Source organism: Limulus polyphemus, unplaced genomic scaffold, assembly GCF_000517525.1.
Source record: "Limulus polyphemus unplaced genomic scaffold, Limulus_polyphemus-2.1.2 Scaffold4361, whole genome shotgun sequence".
NCBI classification, from domain to species: domain Eukaryota; kingdom Metazoa; phylum Arthropoda; class Merostomata; order Xiphosura; family Limulidae; genus Limulus; species Limulus polyphemus.
The window spans coordinates 15,619-29,560 of NW_013669971.1; the positions used below are offsets into that span (position 1 = coordinate 15,619).

General features: G+C 34.2%; 1 protein-coding gene across 1 annotated transcript in view; it reads left to right on the forward strand.

Moving 5' to 3' along the window:
* Positions 1-2,574: 2,574 nt before the first annotated feature.
* The window catches only part of LOC106471036, a 14,290-nt gene continuing 2,922 nt past the window's right edge, over positions 2,575-13,942 (forward strand). Inside the window, exon 1 of the mRNA XM_013931621.2 lies at positions 2,575-2,905. The gene's annotated coding sequence lies outside the window, so the exon portion shown is untranslated. The remainder of the gene's footprint in view (positions 2,906-13,942) is intronic.

The following is a 13,942-nucleotide window of genomic DNA, read 5'->3' on the forward strand; positions in this document are numbered from 1 at the left end:
CTTCTATCTACCTCTTCAACATATTGTCATGCTAATCAGAATATATTATGCAGCCAAAACAGACTTTTCTCCTGAACACCTTTCCTTCTCTCAGAGGACGTAACGCATGTGATATATAAAGTTCATGGACCTTGACAAGGTGGATTTCGTGACTATTTAAGAGACAGATAATTAAATTAATATTGAATGTTTTGTATAAGAATCTGTTACAGCTTACTACAGACTATTCACTTTTTATTCTTAATATTGAATATCACATTTTATTTTAATGAATCTTTCTTTAAAAAGAAGGAAGATAAATGAATAGTTTCAGAAAACACTTGAGATTTAACCAGTGAGTGCATCTTTCTTCATGTAAACTTTTTGTCAGAAAAATAAGCAAAATATTTACCAAGCTTATGTATTAACCTTACCAGTCTGACTTCCCTTATATCAAGTTACCGTGAGTGGAACATTTTCGGGAGTGATGTAAAGATAGTAACTGTGAATAACATAATTTCGACAATGTAGTATTTAAGGGGAGTCAGGCTAATAACGGTGACAGGGAAGTAGTTAAGGGGAGTCAAGCTAATAACGGTGACAGGGAAGTAGTTAAGGGGAGTCAGGCTAATAACGGTGACAGAGAAGTAGTTAAGGAGAGTCAGGCTAATAACGGTGATAGGGAAGTAGTTAAGGAGAGTCAGGCTAATAACGGTGACAAGGAAGTAGTTAAGGAGAGTCAAGCTAATAACGGTGACAGGGAAGTAGTTAAGGGGAGTCAGGCTAATAACGGTGACAGGGAAGTAGTTAAGGAGAGTCAAGCTAATAACGATAACAGGGCAGTATTTAAGAGGATCCAGGCTGGTGAGAGCGAAAGGGTAGAGTTTAACACTATAAGACCCATAATAATGTCTCTGAAATCAGTTCTAAAAATGTTCGAACAGCCATAAGTTTTCTATACTAATAAGTTTAAAGTATAAAGATGTTATGTTTCTGGACATTACCATTCCTTACTAAGCCGCAGTCCAGCCTTCTGTAGTTTCGCTTTTGCAACCATAGTGCATTGTAAAAAACATATTCCTATTATACGTCAACAATCATGCTAAATAATGTATGATACATCGTATACAGATGCGGGCTATATATATATATATATGTTTCATGAGTCCGTCAACAATCATGCTAAATAATGTATGATACATCGTATACAGATGCGGGCTATATATATATATGTTTCATGAGTCCGTCAACAATCATGCTAAATAATGTATGATACATCGTATACAGATGCGGGCTGTATATATATATATATGTTTCATGAGTCCGTCAACAATCATGCTAAATAATGTATGATACATCGTATACATATGTTTCATGATGTTTCACTGTTTTCAGTTCACCAAGAGTGATATTTTTTTCAAAAAAGTCTTCTTTAGTAAATGAGTTTTTGAAGTTTTTCAGACAGTTATAAAGTATATAATAGTTAAAATTTTACGCGTTAGTAAAAACATGATTTTTATAAAAACAACTTTAAAATTAAACAATTATGTGCAGAAACGAATCCAAAGAAACTAAGTTTATTTTTTGACATGTGCGACTATCTTACACAAAACTACAATATATAATAAACTAGTTTTCTTTAGAACCTTTTGTTAGCATTTTGTTTATCTCACTATAAGATGTAATAATTAGCTATTCAATAGTTTCACATAATTACTAGATTTCTGCCTAATATGTAAGTTAGAAATTTTAATGAAAGTCTGCCTTGTGATTGCCTATATTTTTGGATTTTTTTATTTTCACCCTGTTTTATACATGATTTTGAATTTAATACTATGTCTTTCTTAATATGGTGCCAGCGACATCGCGATAAACAAGCTGAAAAAGCAGAACAAACCCGTAAAATATTGTTCCAATGCTTATTATATACCTGTATCCACGTTAGAATAGTTTCTTTTTATCATTATGCAAATTTGTAAAGTCCCATTTCACTTCAAAAGCTTTGTGAAAACGTCTATGAGGACTATGTTACATAAAGACTTCTCTAGGAGTTTGATCGTGAATTCCACATGACTTTTCGGGCTCTATGTTGAATACTTCATCCCGAAACGTCGTCTCGAAATCAAGAAAACCGGTAGAAGTCCATATGAAACTCAATATTGAACACATTGCGTAAACACAAACACAAATACATGTGTTTTTGCGTGTGTGTGTGTAACTGTATTTAATTTTGTTGTTATATGAGCCATGTTGTTTGTCGCAGATTAGATAACCTGTTTAACCATGTCCGAAGAGTATCAAAATTAACGTTGTATTTAATGTTTAATTCGTGCTATGGATAGTAAGTACAATAAGACTGATTGGTTTAAAATGTCATTATATCTAACAGCTCACTAATTTTAAACCTACGTGGATATTGTTTATAACCTTGAGGTATTATTGAGTCAAGTGAAAATACATATATTTTCGATTTTTGCCGTCGTTAACCAATCATCGTTCGCGCTTGTTGACAGAAGAACGCCATTGTCAAAGCACGTGATATTGCTGACCCCGCCTTGCAAGTTTTGCGAGTACTGTTATATGTAAAGGTACGCCCATTAATATATGGTGACCATTCAGTTAGCGGACAGAAACATAGGAGCCAATGTTTTATTTAAAGTATCAGTAGAGCCAATAAAGACCTTTATGATTACATACAGATAATACGATTTGAAAACGTTAACCTTTCTTGTAGACCACGAGGGTGGCACAAACGCTTCTGAATTTTGTGCTTCCTAACAATTTGCAAGAGAGCAAGAGATCGTGGCCTGCTTTATCTTCACCACTCGAGGACAAATCTAATTAAAAACAGATTGGAAAATTCCAACAAACGCAGCTGCCAGTGAGGAATAGTCTCGGTAATATACGGCATAAAATACGACAGTTGGTAAGTTTCAATATTGAAATTTAAAGTGTTTTAAACATTTTTCAAAAACAAGTTACATTTCAGTACACATAAATGGTTAAAATTGCGTCAAAAATTAGGTATAGTCTCAAGTAAAATTTTTTGTTGCATGTTTAAACTTTTAGTTTCTTCGTGAGTTCTGTCATTATGTCTTTAAAAAAAAACTCTAGTAAAAATAATGGTATTATTATTTTTCTTATCTGATAAATATTAAGTTATAACTGTAGTGAAACAATACCTATTCAAAATAAGAATTGCGATATGCATTAGAGGCAAGCAGGGAGAAGCTATGAAATATTCGGTATACGAATTGTAAAACTAAATCATAATACAAACAGCCCGGCAGGTTACCATATGTAGTAATGAGCATGTTGTGTTAAAGAAAAAACGAGTTTATTAACCCGCAAACCACATGTTCTAGGTTAAGTAAGTTATAATCTGATCGTAATTCTAAATATGAAAGCTAAAGGTTACTAAGTAAAGGACTTTGTCAATGAGCAACATATGTTGATATATATAGAGAAAGGATTAGGTACGCTGTGTGAAAACGATTTTAAGTAGCAAACCAGTATGTCACGTGATAATCATAGCTAATATAAAGTCGCGGTAGTACGGTACTAATCAGAACTACAGTATGGTATTGCTTGGCGTTTTCTAGATGGTGTGATTCCACCCAGAATTGATCGATTTTGGGAAGGGTGTGTAACAGCTCTTTCGGGAGTAAATTTATCATACAGTCAGATCATAAATATGAATTTATATCAGACAGCTATAATTTCCAAAATGGTGATATCCCAGGTACTTAATGGTTTTGGAAAACAAAGGAATACGGATCAAATTGGGGCACCAGGAACATTCAGAAAGTGATCTGTATAAAGTCGTAACCCAACCGTGATAAGCAAAGGACGGCTTTTTTGTAACAGGTGAGAATCGACAAATACAAGGTCTTGTAACAGTACACTACATACTCAAGATGAATAATGTAAGTCACGAGTACACAAGTTGCTTCCACCAAGACACCCATTCAACTGTTCCACACCTCAAACAGCTGGAAAATGAAATGGGTATTCATGTTATTCTATACGGGTACATATCAGTCAAGGTTTCGACGAAAGGTTTTCTTTGCGATCGTACTGTTGAAAAGGGTGATGAGAAACCATCGTCCTTGTAAACTAGATGGATTATGTAAAGCAAGAATGGGGAATGATGTGCTTTGTACTTGACAGCCTAACGACGGAGCTTTTTTGCAGGGCTATTGCTAAGAAGCACGGTCATCAGATAGAGCACGACCGGTTGTGGCGACATAGACTGTAAGATATGGTGATGCTTCAAAATCATTGTAATATAACGTATTTAATCTCTAGATGGAGGTAGGATGCACACACACACACACATATATATATATATATGACTTATACTAGATGTGCTTCCACAGAGCCCCCGAAAGTGTTTTGTTTCAAGAAGAGTAAGTAAAACCAAAATTAAGAGTAACAAATAATTTTATTTCTTGCTTTTGAAATGCATATGTCATGCTGTGTTGTAGCCTACCGAGTACATAATTCTTCTCGTGATTCATAGCATGCGCACATTTTACTGACGTCATTAAAAACAAATCTAAACGTTAAACGTTCCTTATGTGACCTCATTTTAGTGTCTACTGATTGACTGGCAGACAACACACTACTATATAGTGGTGCGAATGGTTAAAACAGGTGACTCTTATAAGCGGCCTATGGCCCCTTTCGGGGAAATAACCATATTAGCATTAAACATTTGGTTAATGCTTCCTTACAATCACAGATTTAGGCATATAAATTTAGATATGGCAATAGATATGACATCTAAGATAAATAGTGGAACTTGTAATTACGCAAATAAAACTGAAATTATAACCTGCTTCATTATCATACATTCAATGGGACATTATTTGTATATGGCACACTTTTGTACATTATCATACATTCAATGGGACAGTATTTGTATATGGCACACTTTTGTACTAAATTTAAAAACAACGAATAGTAAGCGCAATTATAGAAAACATACAGGTTTTGATTTTACCTTTAACTGTGTTCTTCAGAACTGAGGAAGGCAGACAGTGGTATTGTTGATAAACATTGAATGTTTTCAGCAGTAAGTATCATTGTGGCTACAACTCGTTGTTTGTAAATTTGCTACTAGAATAACATAATATGCCTCCCTATACAAAAGTACACACTGTTAATTAATAATAATCTGATATACAAGGTGTTTATAATTTCTTGAACCACTTTACTAACTCAGTAGAATGAGAGTACATAAGATAAACAAATGTGGCTTGCGATGAGGCTAACACTTCAGGTAGTCCATAAATAGTGGCGACATCAACATGAGTACCGCTTGTGGCTCGAAGGATGTCTAGGCGATTATCGATCTCCGCTCATATACTGACAGTATCTCCAGAATAATTGTCTCATTTGTGTTGGTTATTCAGCCACGTTATCTTATCATGTCTGGGACTTTCGTCTTATAGATAATGACTTCCATATATTCAGATCTAAACTAGTAGGAAATATTTTTGAAATCAGTCCACCACGTCCTTGTGTTATTCAATTATGAAAGCGGTTCAATAATTTATGAACATTCTGTATTTTCAAAGAATTGTGTAATTGGTACTAGTAGGTTATCACAGACTGTATGGATTTTTATGAGATTTCACACGAAATGAATGTTTGGTGTGTTTGTTATGAATTTCGCGCAAAGCTACACGAGGGCTATCTGCGCTAGCCGTCCCTAACTTAGCAGTGTAAGACTAGAGGGAAGGCAGCTAGTCATCACCACCAACTCTTGGGCTACTCTTTTACCAACGAATAGTGGGATTGAGCGTCAAATTATAACGGCTGAAAGGGCGAGCATGTTTGGTGTGACGGAGATTCGAACCGCGACCCGCAGATTGCGAGTCGAGCGCCCTAACCACCTGGCCATGCCGGGCCAATGCACACACGCGAAACGAATGAGAAGCACTGAAGAGTTTTGAAACACATTGTGCAAATTAATTAATAATTGTAAATACATAGTGCATAATATTTTACTTTATTCTCTATCTATACAGAGCATACGGTCTCAAGTGGCTCAGCAGTAGAGTTGTGAGCAGATATAGCACAGGTAGACCATTCTTACCTTTGTGCTTAACAACAAATAAATTATCACAATATTAACTGTCTAATAATTATAAAGCTGAATTTGTATGTATAAATAAACCTTGTCATATTCTTTTTTATTGTTACTCCAAAATTTTACGAAACTCATTTAACTTATCGTGCATATGAGGATCCTGTCACTTCTATAAATTTCTCTGAAATTCGGGTAAGCTGTACTACCAAAACGTTATTTGATTGACAGTCTCATCAGTACCTTAATTAATATCAGAAGAACACCCCAGTTGAATACAGAATATGTTCTTCATCAACAGAAAACAAGTGCTTGTTAGGGAGGTTTAATAGAAAACGTATATTTCTAATATCGATACAGTTCGTTTTACATATCGCTCATGTCACTATCTTCTTATACTGAAAAAACACGGCTTCCATGAAAACTACATTCATAAAAAAAACACTTAAATTTGTTGCCTTTCCAACAGCTATTGTTTTACAAAATACGTTATTCAGATCATAAATAGGAATTCCAATTGATACTATTATATTGCACAATTAACAAATCATTGTATACGTATATTGAAATTTTATATACGTACAGCATTTTGGGATCTAGGACAAGGTTTTTGTTTGCCCCCTCCACCCCCAGATATTTCATTTTACATTTTTAACCGAGCTCTCTTCTCCAGCGCTATCCACAATAAAAACAAGGAGTTGAATAAAATTTACCCCATAAAGAAGGAAAACAAAGAGTCCATATTTTCGTGCTAGTGATATAAGTTCCCGGGTATACATCATAAACGTTATGTTGAAAAACGACACTATACATTTTCAATATAAGTACATTATGATAATATTTGATATGTCTCAATATAACTTAAATTATAGCTATCATGGTCGAGTGAAACAATCTGTGTACGTTATTCACAATGGTAATACGATATATTGATATATGAATTCGCCTGCAACATATCATAGAGATCCGGTAAAGTGGTTACAAAGTTTTATTAAAATTGTGGTAGGTGTGCAATAAACATGCCGTAACATACTTAAAAGCAACAAAAAACATTGTGACAATTTAAAAACTGCTGAGTTAGTCAGTTGTACATTAGTACATTTCATCAACGGAACAAAAACAACCATACGTCCCTAATGAACCCTCTCAGATGTACTACCCTCACTTTCGTAAATTTCGCGGAGGTTTTCACGAAAATACCTTCCTTTTTTCTCTTTCTTCTTCTACCTTGGAGTTGTTCAATAAAACACTATTTTCTTAGTGGCAATCAGAACGTGGATGCATAACCCAAAAAAGTGTGTATTGCACACTGACATGCCTAGGCTGTTGGGCTTTATAAACGTGAGCACGGGACACGTTGGCATAGGCCAAGTAGCCAGAGTTGTCCGGGTCCACTTGAAAAAAGCTTTTCTTGCGTTATTTTTTGCACTCCTAAACATTTCTTTCATATTTACTGTGTTCATACACAAAGTACATAAAAATCCAACTAAATTCGGGTTTATTGCTATTTCATTTAAACTGTTATATAAATAATTGAATTTATTAATAAGTACATTTATAGATAATGATCGTAACCTTTATGATCTATGGACATTACATAATAATGAGACTAACTGAACAGTGGAATTTGACCGTCACTCTTACAGAACACCAATGGCTTCAAAGTGCGGATAATGTTTTGTAGCTACGGGACATGAAACATGAACTTTCGGATACACAGTCTGGACACTGTAACTACTAGATCATGCCTGACCCAGTAATGATTCTGTTGTTGTAAATATATGACCAGTTTATCAAAACGTCAAGACTGTATACGTTCCAAGTCTATGTATATGTTCGGATTCACAGTCTGGACACTGTAACTACTAGGTCATGCCTGACCCAGTAATGATTCTGTTGGTGTAAATATATATGATAACCTGGTCAACGTCAAGACTGTATACGTTCCAAGTCTATGTATATGTTCGGATTCACAGTCTGGACACTGTAACTACTAGGTCATGCCTGACCCAGTAATGATTCTGTTGTTGTAAATATATGTGATAAACTGGTAAACGTCAAGACTGTATGCGTTCCAAGTCTATGTATATATGAGCTTTTTTTCGTCTAGATTAGAAATAATCCTTCATTTTTACATAAAAATGTTATAATTTCACAGTACTTATATATTGAGAAATCTCTAACAAATTAGAACATTTTATATTTAATTTAATTATTCTAGTTGTAAGACTTAAGTTTAACGGTATTCAACAACATTATTTGTTTTATTCTGTATATTTAACAGTATATCACAAAATCATCTTAAAATACTGAAACAATAATTTTAGAGAAACTTAATATAAGAAACTTTACAAATATTATAGATTAACAAATTTTTATACCGTGGGTTACTGAAACGTATCGCGTTTGTTTCGGTTCCCTGATTAAAAGTTTTAATTTATTAGCTGGCACTTCAATTAATATACTAATTAAATTATTTAGTGTTTTAACCTATTGACCGTATAGGGTACTGTCCGCTTCGGCAGTTGAGTTCGAGTGTGCTGTTTTCGATGTAAGGCTCGAAAAAATTTCGCGCACTTGTAAAACAACTACAGTCAAAGAGTTAAAACTATTAATAATGAAATAATGCAAGATTATAATGGGTTCTGTATTGGACATTGGAAAATATATTCAATTCTTCTGTCTTAGGTTTCATTATGCTGTTCATACAGGTATGTGACCTTTATGGAAGACGGAGTGCCAGCTTGAGGTGATAATTTTGCATATCACCTCTTGTGGTCTGTTTGTAGTAACTGGTGTTTCTTAATTCCAGTTCAGTAAAAGTAATTATCTTTCCACAACTGACAGCAGTAATTTTAGCTGTGGTACGTTATGAGCTTAAACGCTCTTGTCTCTAGTTCCATTTCACAAGGTGAGGTTTGCGAATCAGTGCAGAAATCTTAAACGCTCTGTCATGGTACTTGCAACATATTTATTTAAACTCACTTGATAACCATGGGCATTTGCACATATAGACGCTTCAGACATGTCTTTGCGGAATGCATTCTAACACCACCAATCTCGCACAGTTGGTAGAGCACAATTAAGATTGAATTGTTCACCCTCTTGCCTGCAGATCCATATTGTAACATGAAGTGAGTAAAGTGGCTATAAGGAACATTCTCAGAGAGTGATGTGTTTATGGTTCGCTTATCAACATTCATGGACAAATGTCACACCTTCAGGAGTGGCTTTAATAGATGCAGAAATGTCTCTGTGAATTTCGAAGAAAAAAATATGTTCACAGACCTAACAGTTAACCATTTGACACCAACAGCGTTTTCAACTGATCTCAACTTTGTTACTCTGATCAACTGCCAATCCTGATACAATGTCTCGAGCACGTGGCCGCGCATATCATGTATCAACTTACCATATCTATAACAGTCCAAAATCCCTTTTTTTTATTATCTCAAATCACGTAATTCGCAAGATCTTAATACCTTATATTCAATTTTCACTGTTGATCCACCTCAGAAGTGTGTTCTTGTGTTATGATTTTTAGGTGTCATATATTCAAAAATGTCCAGACGCTTCTGGTATGTATGGTGAATGTATACACATTTATGTAAATGTAATTAATCCTAATTATGCATATATATATATATATATATGTGTGTGTGTGTGTGTGATTTTTAATATACATGAGATGTAATGTTCCAAATGTATGTAAGCTAATTATATGAATCATTCTGTGTTTAACTACATGTATATAATGTTGTTATTTACAAACGCTTTTGTTATCGAAATAAAATATCACACGCATACCCTACATTAAGCTAAACGTACTTAGAAGCTTTTCATGCTTATGTTTTTGTAGTAGTAGCTAGGATAGACAGATAGAGGGGGAGAGAGAAATTAATACATTCAAAACTGTTGTGCTTACTAAATATTCTTATTGTTTGATTTAGATTTTTTTAAATGTACTAATTATGAGTAACCTGGAAAGAAAATCTGAAATTTACGCGATTTCATCACAAAATTTTAAAGTATTGGTTTCTAGTGTTCGTCAACTTTCGGCGTTTAAACTTTTATTAGAAATTATTTCGTATGTGATGTATCATTTCAAAATGTATTGTTGTATGCCATTATATGGTGTATAATTTCAAACTGTACTGTTGTATGTCATTATGTGGTGTATCATTTCAAACTGTGTTGATGTATGACAGTTGTATGTCATTATGTGGTGTATCATTTCAAACTGTGTTGATGTATGTCATTATGTGGTGTATCATTTCAAACTGTATTGTTGTATGTCATTATGTGGTGTATCATTTCAAACTGTGGTTGATGTATGTCATTATGTGGTGTATTATTTTAAAATGTATTGTTGTATGTCATTATGTGGTGTATCATTTCAAACTGTATTGTTGTATGTCATTATGTGGTGTATCATTTCAAACTGTGTTGTTGTATGTCATTACTTATATTTTGCCTGGAGGAAGTTTTGAAGTCACGTGATAAAGTGCGTGTCTCAACTTCTGGAATTTTTTGAAAGTTTAGGAAACGATATGAGCGACATATAACACGAGATACGCTTGAGTAGATAAGGGCTAATTATTGAGTCTGTTATGGTAGAAAATGTCCGGCGTACGTTTTCGTTATCATTGAGTGAACTGGACTTTGCATTTTTCTTTTTCCTGATTAATCCGAAAGAAACAGCCCAATAATATAAATCCTTACAACAACATATTAGAAAACTGAATTTGACAAACTACAAAACTAGCTGGACATTCTCCATTATAAATGGATGTATCTTGTATATAAATATATGCACAATACTCGAATATGAGTGTATTAGTATATGGATAACAATGGTGCTTTTAGATTTATTGTTAAAGGATTACAACATTGTCATATTTCGACATATACGTACAACTATCTGTTATAGGGCCTTATGTGATTTATTAACTTTCTTTTTATCCTACTTATATTTACCTTATACAGTATCACTTATTGTCATGGTTAATATAACCTCTACGTTCACCTAGATTTAATTACTAATTTACTGATTTCCAGTCACTTCAAATCCTACGTTTCTGCTATTCATGTGCTACCGTCTTGAAGGAAGTTCTGAGAAGGAATGTGTATTATGGTATGAGCAGGTATTCGATCTTAGGTCATTTTAGAAAAAGCGGATGTGCTACCTATTACTTCGGCCTCTTATGGAAAAAAATTAAATCATAACTAGTTGGTGATCAGTCTTTCAAGATCGTGTAAACTAGAAGTTATGACAAAAGTCTTTAGAAACATTGATGAAGTACGTGAAACTGATATTTTCGAGGTGCTTTCTCAAACACACCATTTTATATTGCCATTTTTATAGTTTCAACATAAATATCTTTATTATAAATATAGAAGACTGACACGTTAACACAGATGGCAATTCATATTCTCAACATCTTGTGTTTTCTATAGCTAAATTACCAATATAAATAATTATTGTACCAGGTGTTTTCGGATACAAAAGGAGGATTTCTGAAGTTTTTTGTGTTGGACCTATTATTGTAGAATAATTCGAATTTACACGAGACAGTGATTTACCTTTCACTAAAGACGATGATCTACTCTCCACAAAAGACGATTTATCTCTACCAAGACGATGATCTACTCCCCACAAAAGACGGTTTATCTCTACCAAGACGATGATCTACTCCCCACAAAAGACGGTTTATCTCTACCAAGACGATGATCTACTCCCCACAAAAGACGGTTTATTTCTACCAAGACGATGATCTACTCCTTCTAAGATGATGACTTACCCCCCTTAGCCCTACACCTTATTAAAGGCCCCGATGCTTCATTTCTTCATATTATGAATTTAATTTTTCAGAATTGATTTCAACTCCCTTAAGTTTATGATAATCTAAACTAAATGACTTTACATTAACTGCGCTATTTTTTACGTTTACTATATTTCTGCAAGTATTTCCAGTAGTATAACATATGGACAACAAGAGACCATTTGGTCCTTCAACGCTGTCTTGAGATACACACCTTTGTGAAAAGTAAAAATTTAAACCCGCCCTAAATGTTTCATAAGTTGATCACCCTGTTAGAAACTTAATACTATCTTAACTGGAGCCTAACTTGTCTTTTACAAATCTTAAACTTGTATAGTTTTTGTCCTATTATCTTCAAAATATAGCACAAAGAAGTCAGAAACCTTTATCATATCAATCCCCAGGATGATCTTATAAACTTCAATACGATCATCTCTCACCCTTCTTTTCACAAGAGAATATAAGGTAAGAGATCTTTATTTTTCTTCCGTAAGATACCACTTCCTTTCCAAAAATCATTCCATTAGTCCACTTCTGAACCATTTCCAATACATAAGTATATTTTTAGACAAAATTACATACAGTATTCCAAGTGAGGCCTAACTGGTGATTTATATATAGAGATAATTACCTCTTTTGAGCTGTAACATCTGGAATGTAAACTTTTCATGTGTGCCCTTTACGTATCAGCTTGTTCCACGGCTTTTTGTCGTCTCATCTGATAATGAGTCAAAGTTCACATATTCACCTAATTACAGGATCGTAGGATAAGTTTTGCACCACGCTATGATCTGTTCTTCGTTTGTATAAGTATTCCAGTTTCACCACATCCTAACTTGTCGATCATCTGCAGTAGTGGTGATATCTTCGCACATCAAATAACTATCTTAAGACTCTGGTCACAGCTTATGTCCCGTACCATATTAGCGGGCAGTCTCATGCCCTTGTTCCTGCTGTAAAAGAAAGTTTATTTCGTTTTTGCCGACAGATCCTTTTAGATTGGAAGAACTTGTGATAAACCTTTTTATCTACAGCATTTTTTGGACAATTGTTCATATACTCTTGTTGAAGTCTTCAGCCTATCTCGCTTGTGCATTTGTTCATATAGTCTTGTTGAAATCTGGAGCTTATCTCGTGCCATGTGCCTATATAGCCTTGTGCGAGAGTAACTATTTGGTTTTCTATCTAGTATAAATGTTTTCCTGTTAGTAAAATTGCTTAATAACCAACTGTTTGTAAATGTATTTTGGAGTTACAAAAGTGACTCAGAAGTCAAGCCACCTTGTTAAAGCGCAGTCTTCTCTAGTTCATGGTCACGTGCTTTATTTAGGTCAGCCTGGTGCAAGCTTCCCTAGCCTTGCTCAATATATTATTTGGTAATGTGATCGCCTTTTCTTGTTTTATCCAACACTTATTTTTCTCAGTTGCTTCAAAGGTACGAAGATAAATGTTAATAGGCTCTTCATCGTTAAACTTTGTTAGTTTAATACTTTTAACAAACTCCAGACTGAAATAAGCGGTAGACTTCTACTATGACAGGCTATATATTTGAGTTAGTATTATTAGACCACGTTTAGCCAGGTTTCTTCTGAGTCTGCAAAGGAAGTTTCTCTGGCTGAAAGTGTTTGTCTCTCATTTTCTCAATCACCATGAATTCCTTCAATCTTATATGTACGTTTTTACTAGAAGCAGTTTCACAGAACTCTAACGATTTGATTATAACTACAGGGCGACTTACTTGTTCATAAAAACATTAGTGTTGTAGAAGTCTCCTCTTGGTAAAGACTGACTCCACTGCTTAATTTACGAAATTAGATTTTTAAACTTGCCACGTGGTCCATTCGTATGAGTGACTATATGAACGAGGACTATCACCAGCGCTGTTGATTTCCGTAATTAACGTTTAAAACATATTCCCAAATCAATTTAACAAAATTTAAAAAGCAAGCTAATTAAAACAGTTAATTAGTTTCACCAAAAAATTCTGTTTAGTTCAGCTGTTACTCAAAGTTATGTAAAACAGTGTTTTACCAGAAGCGTATTGCCA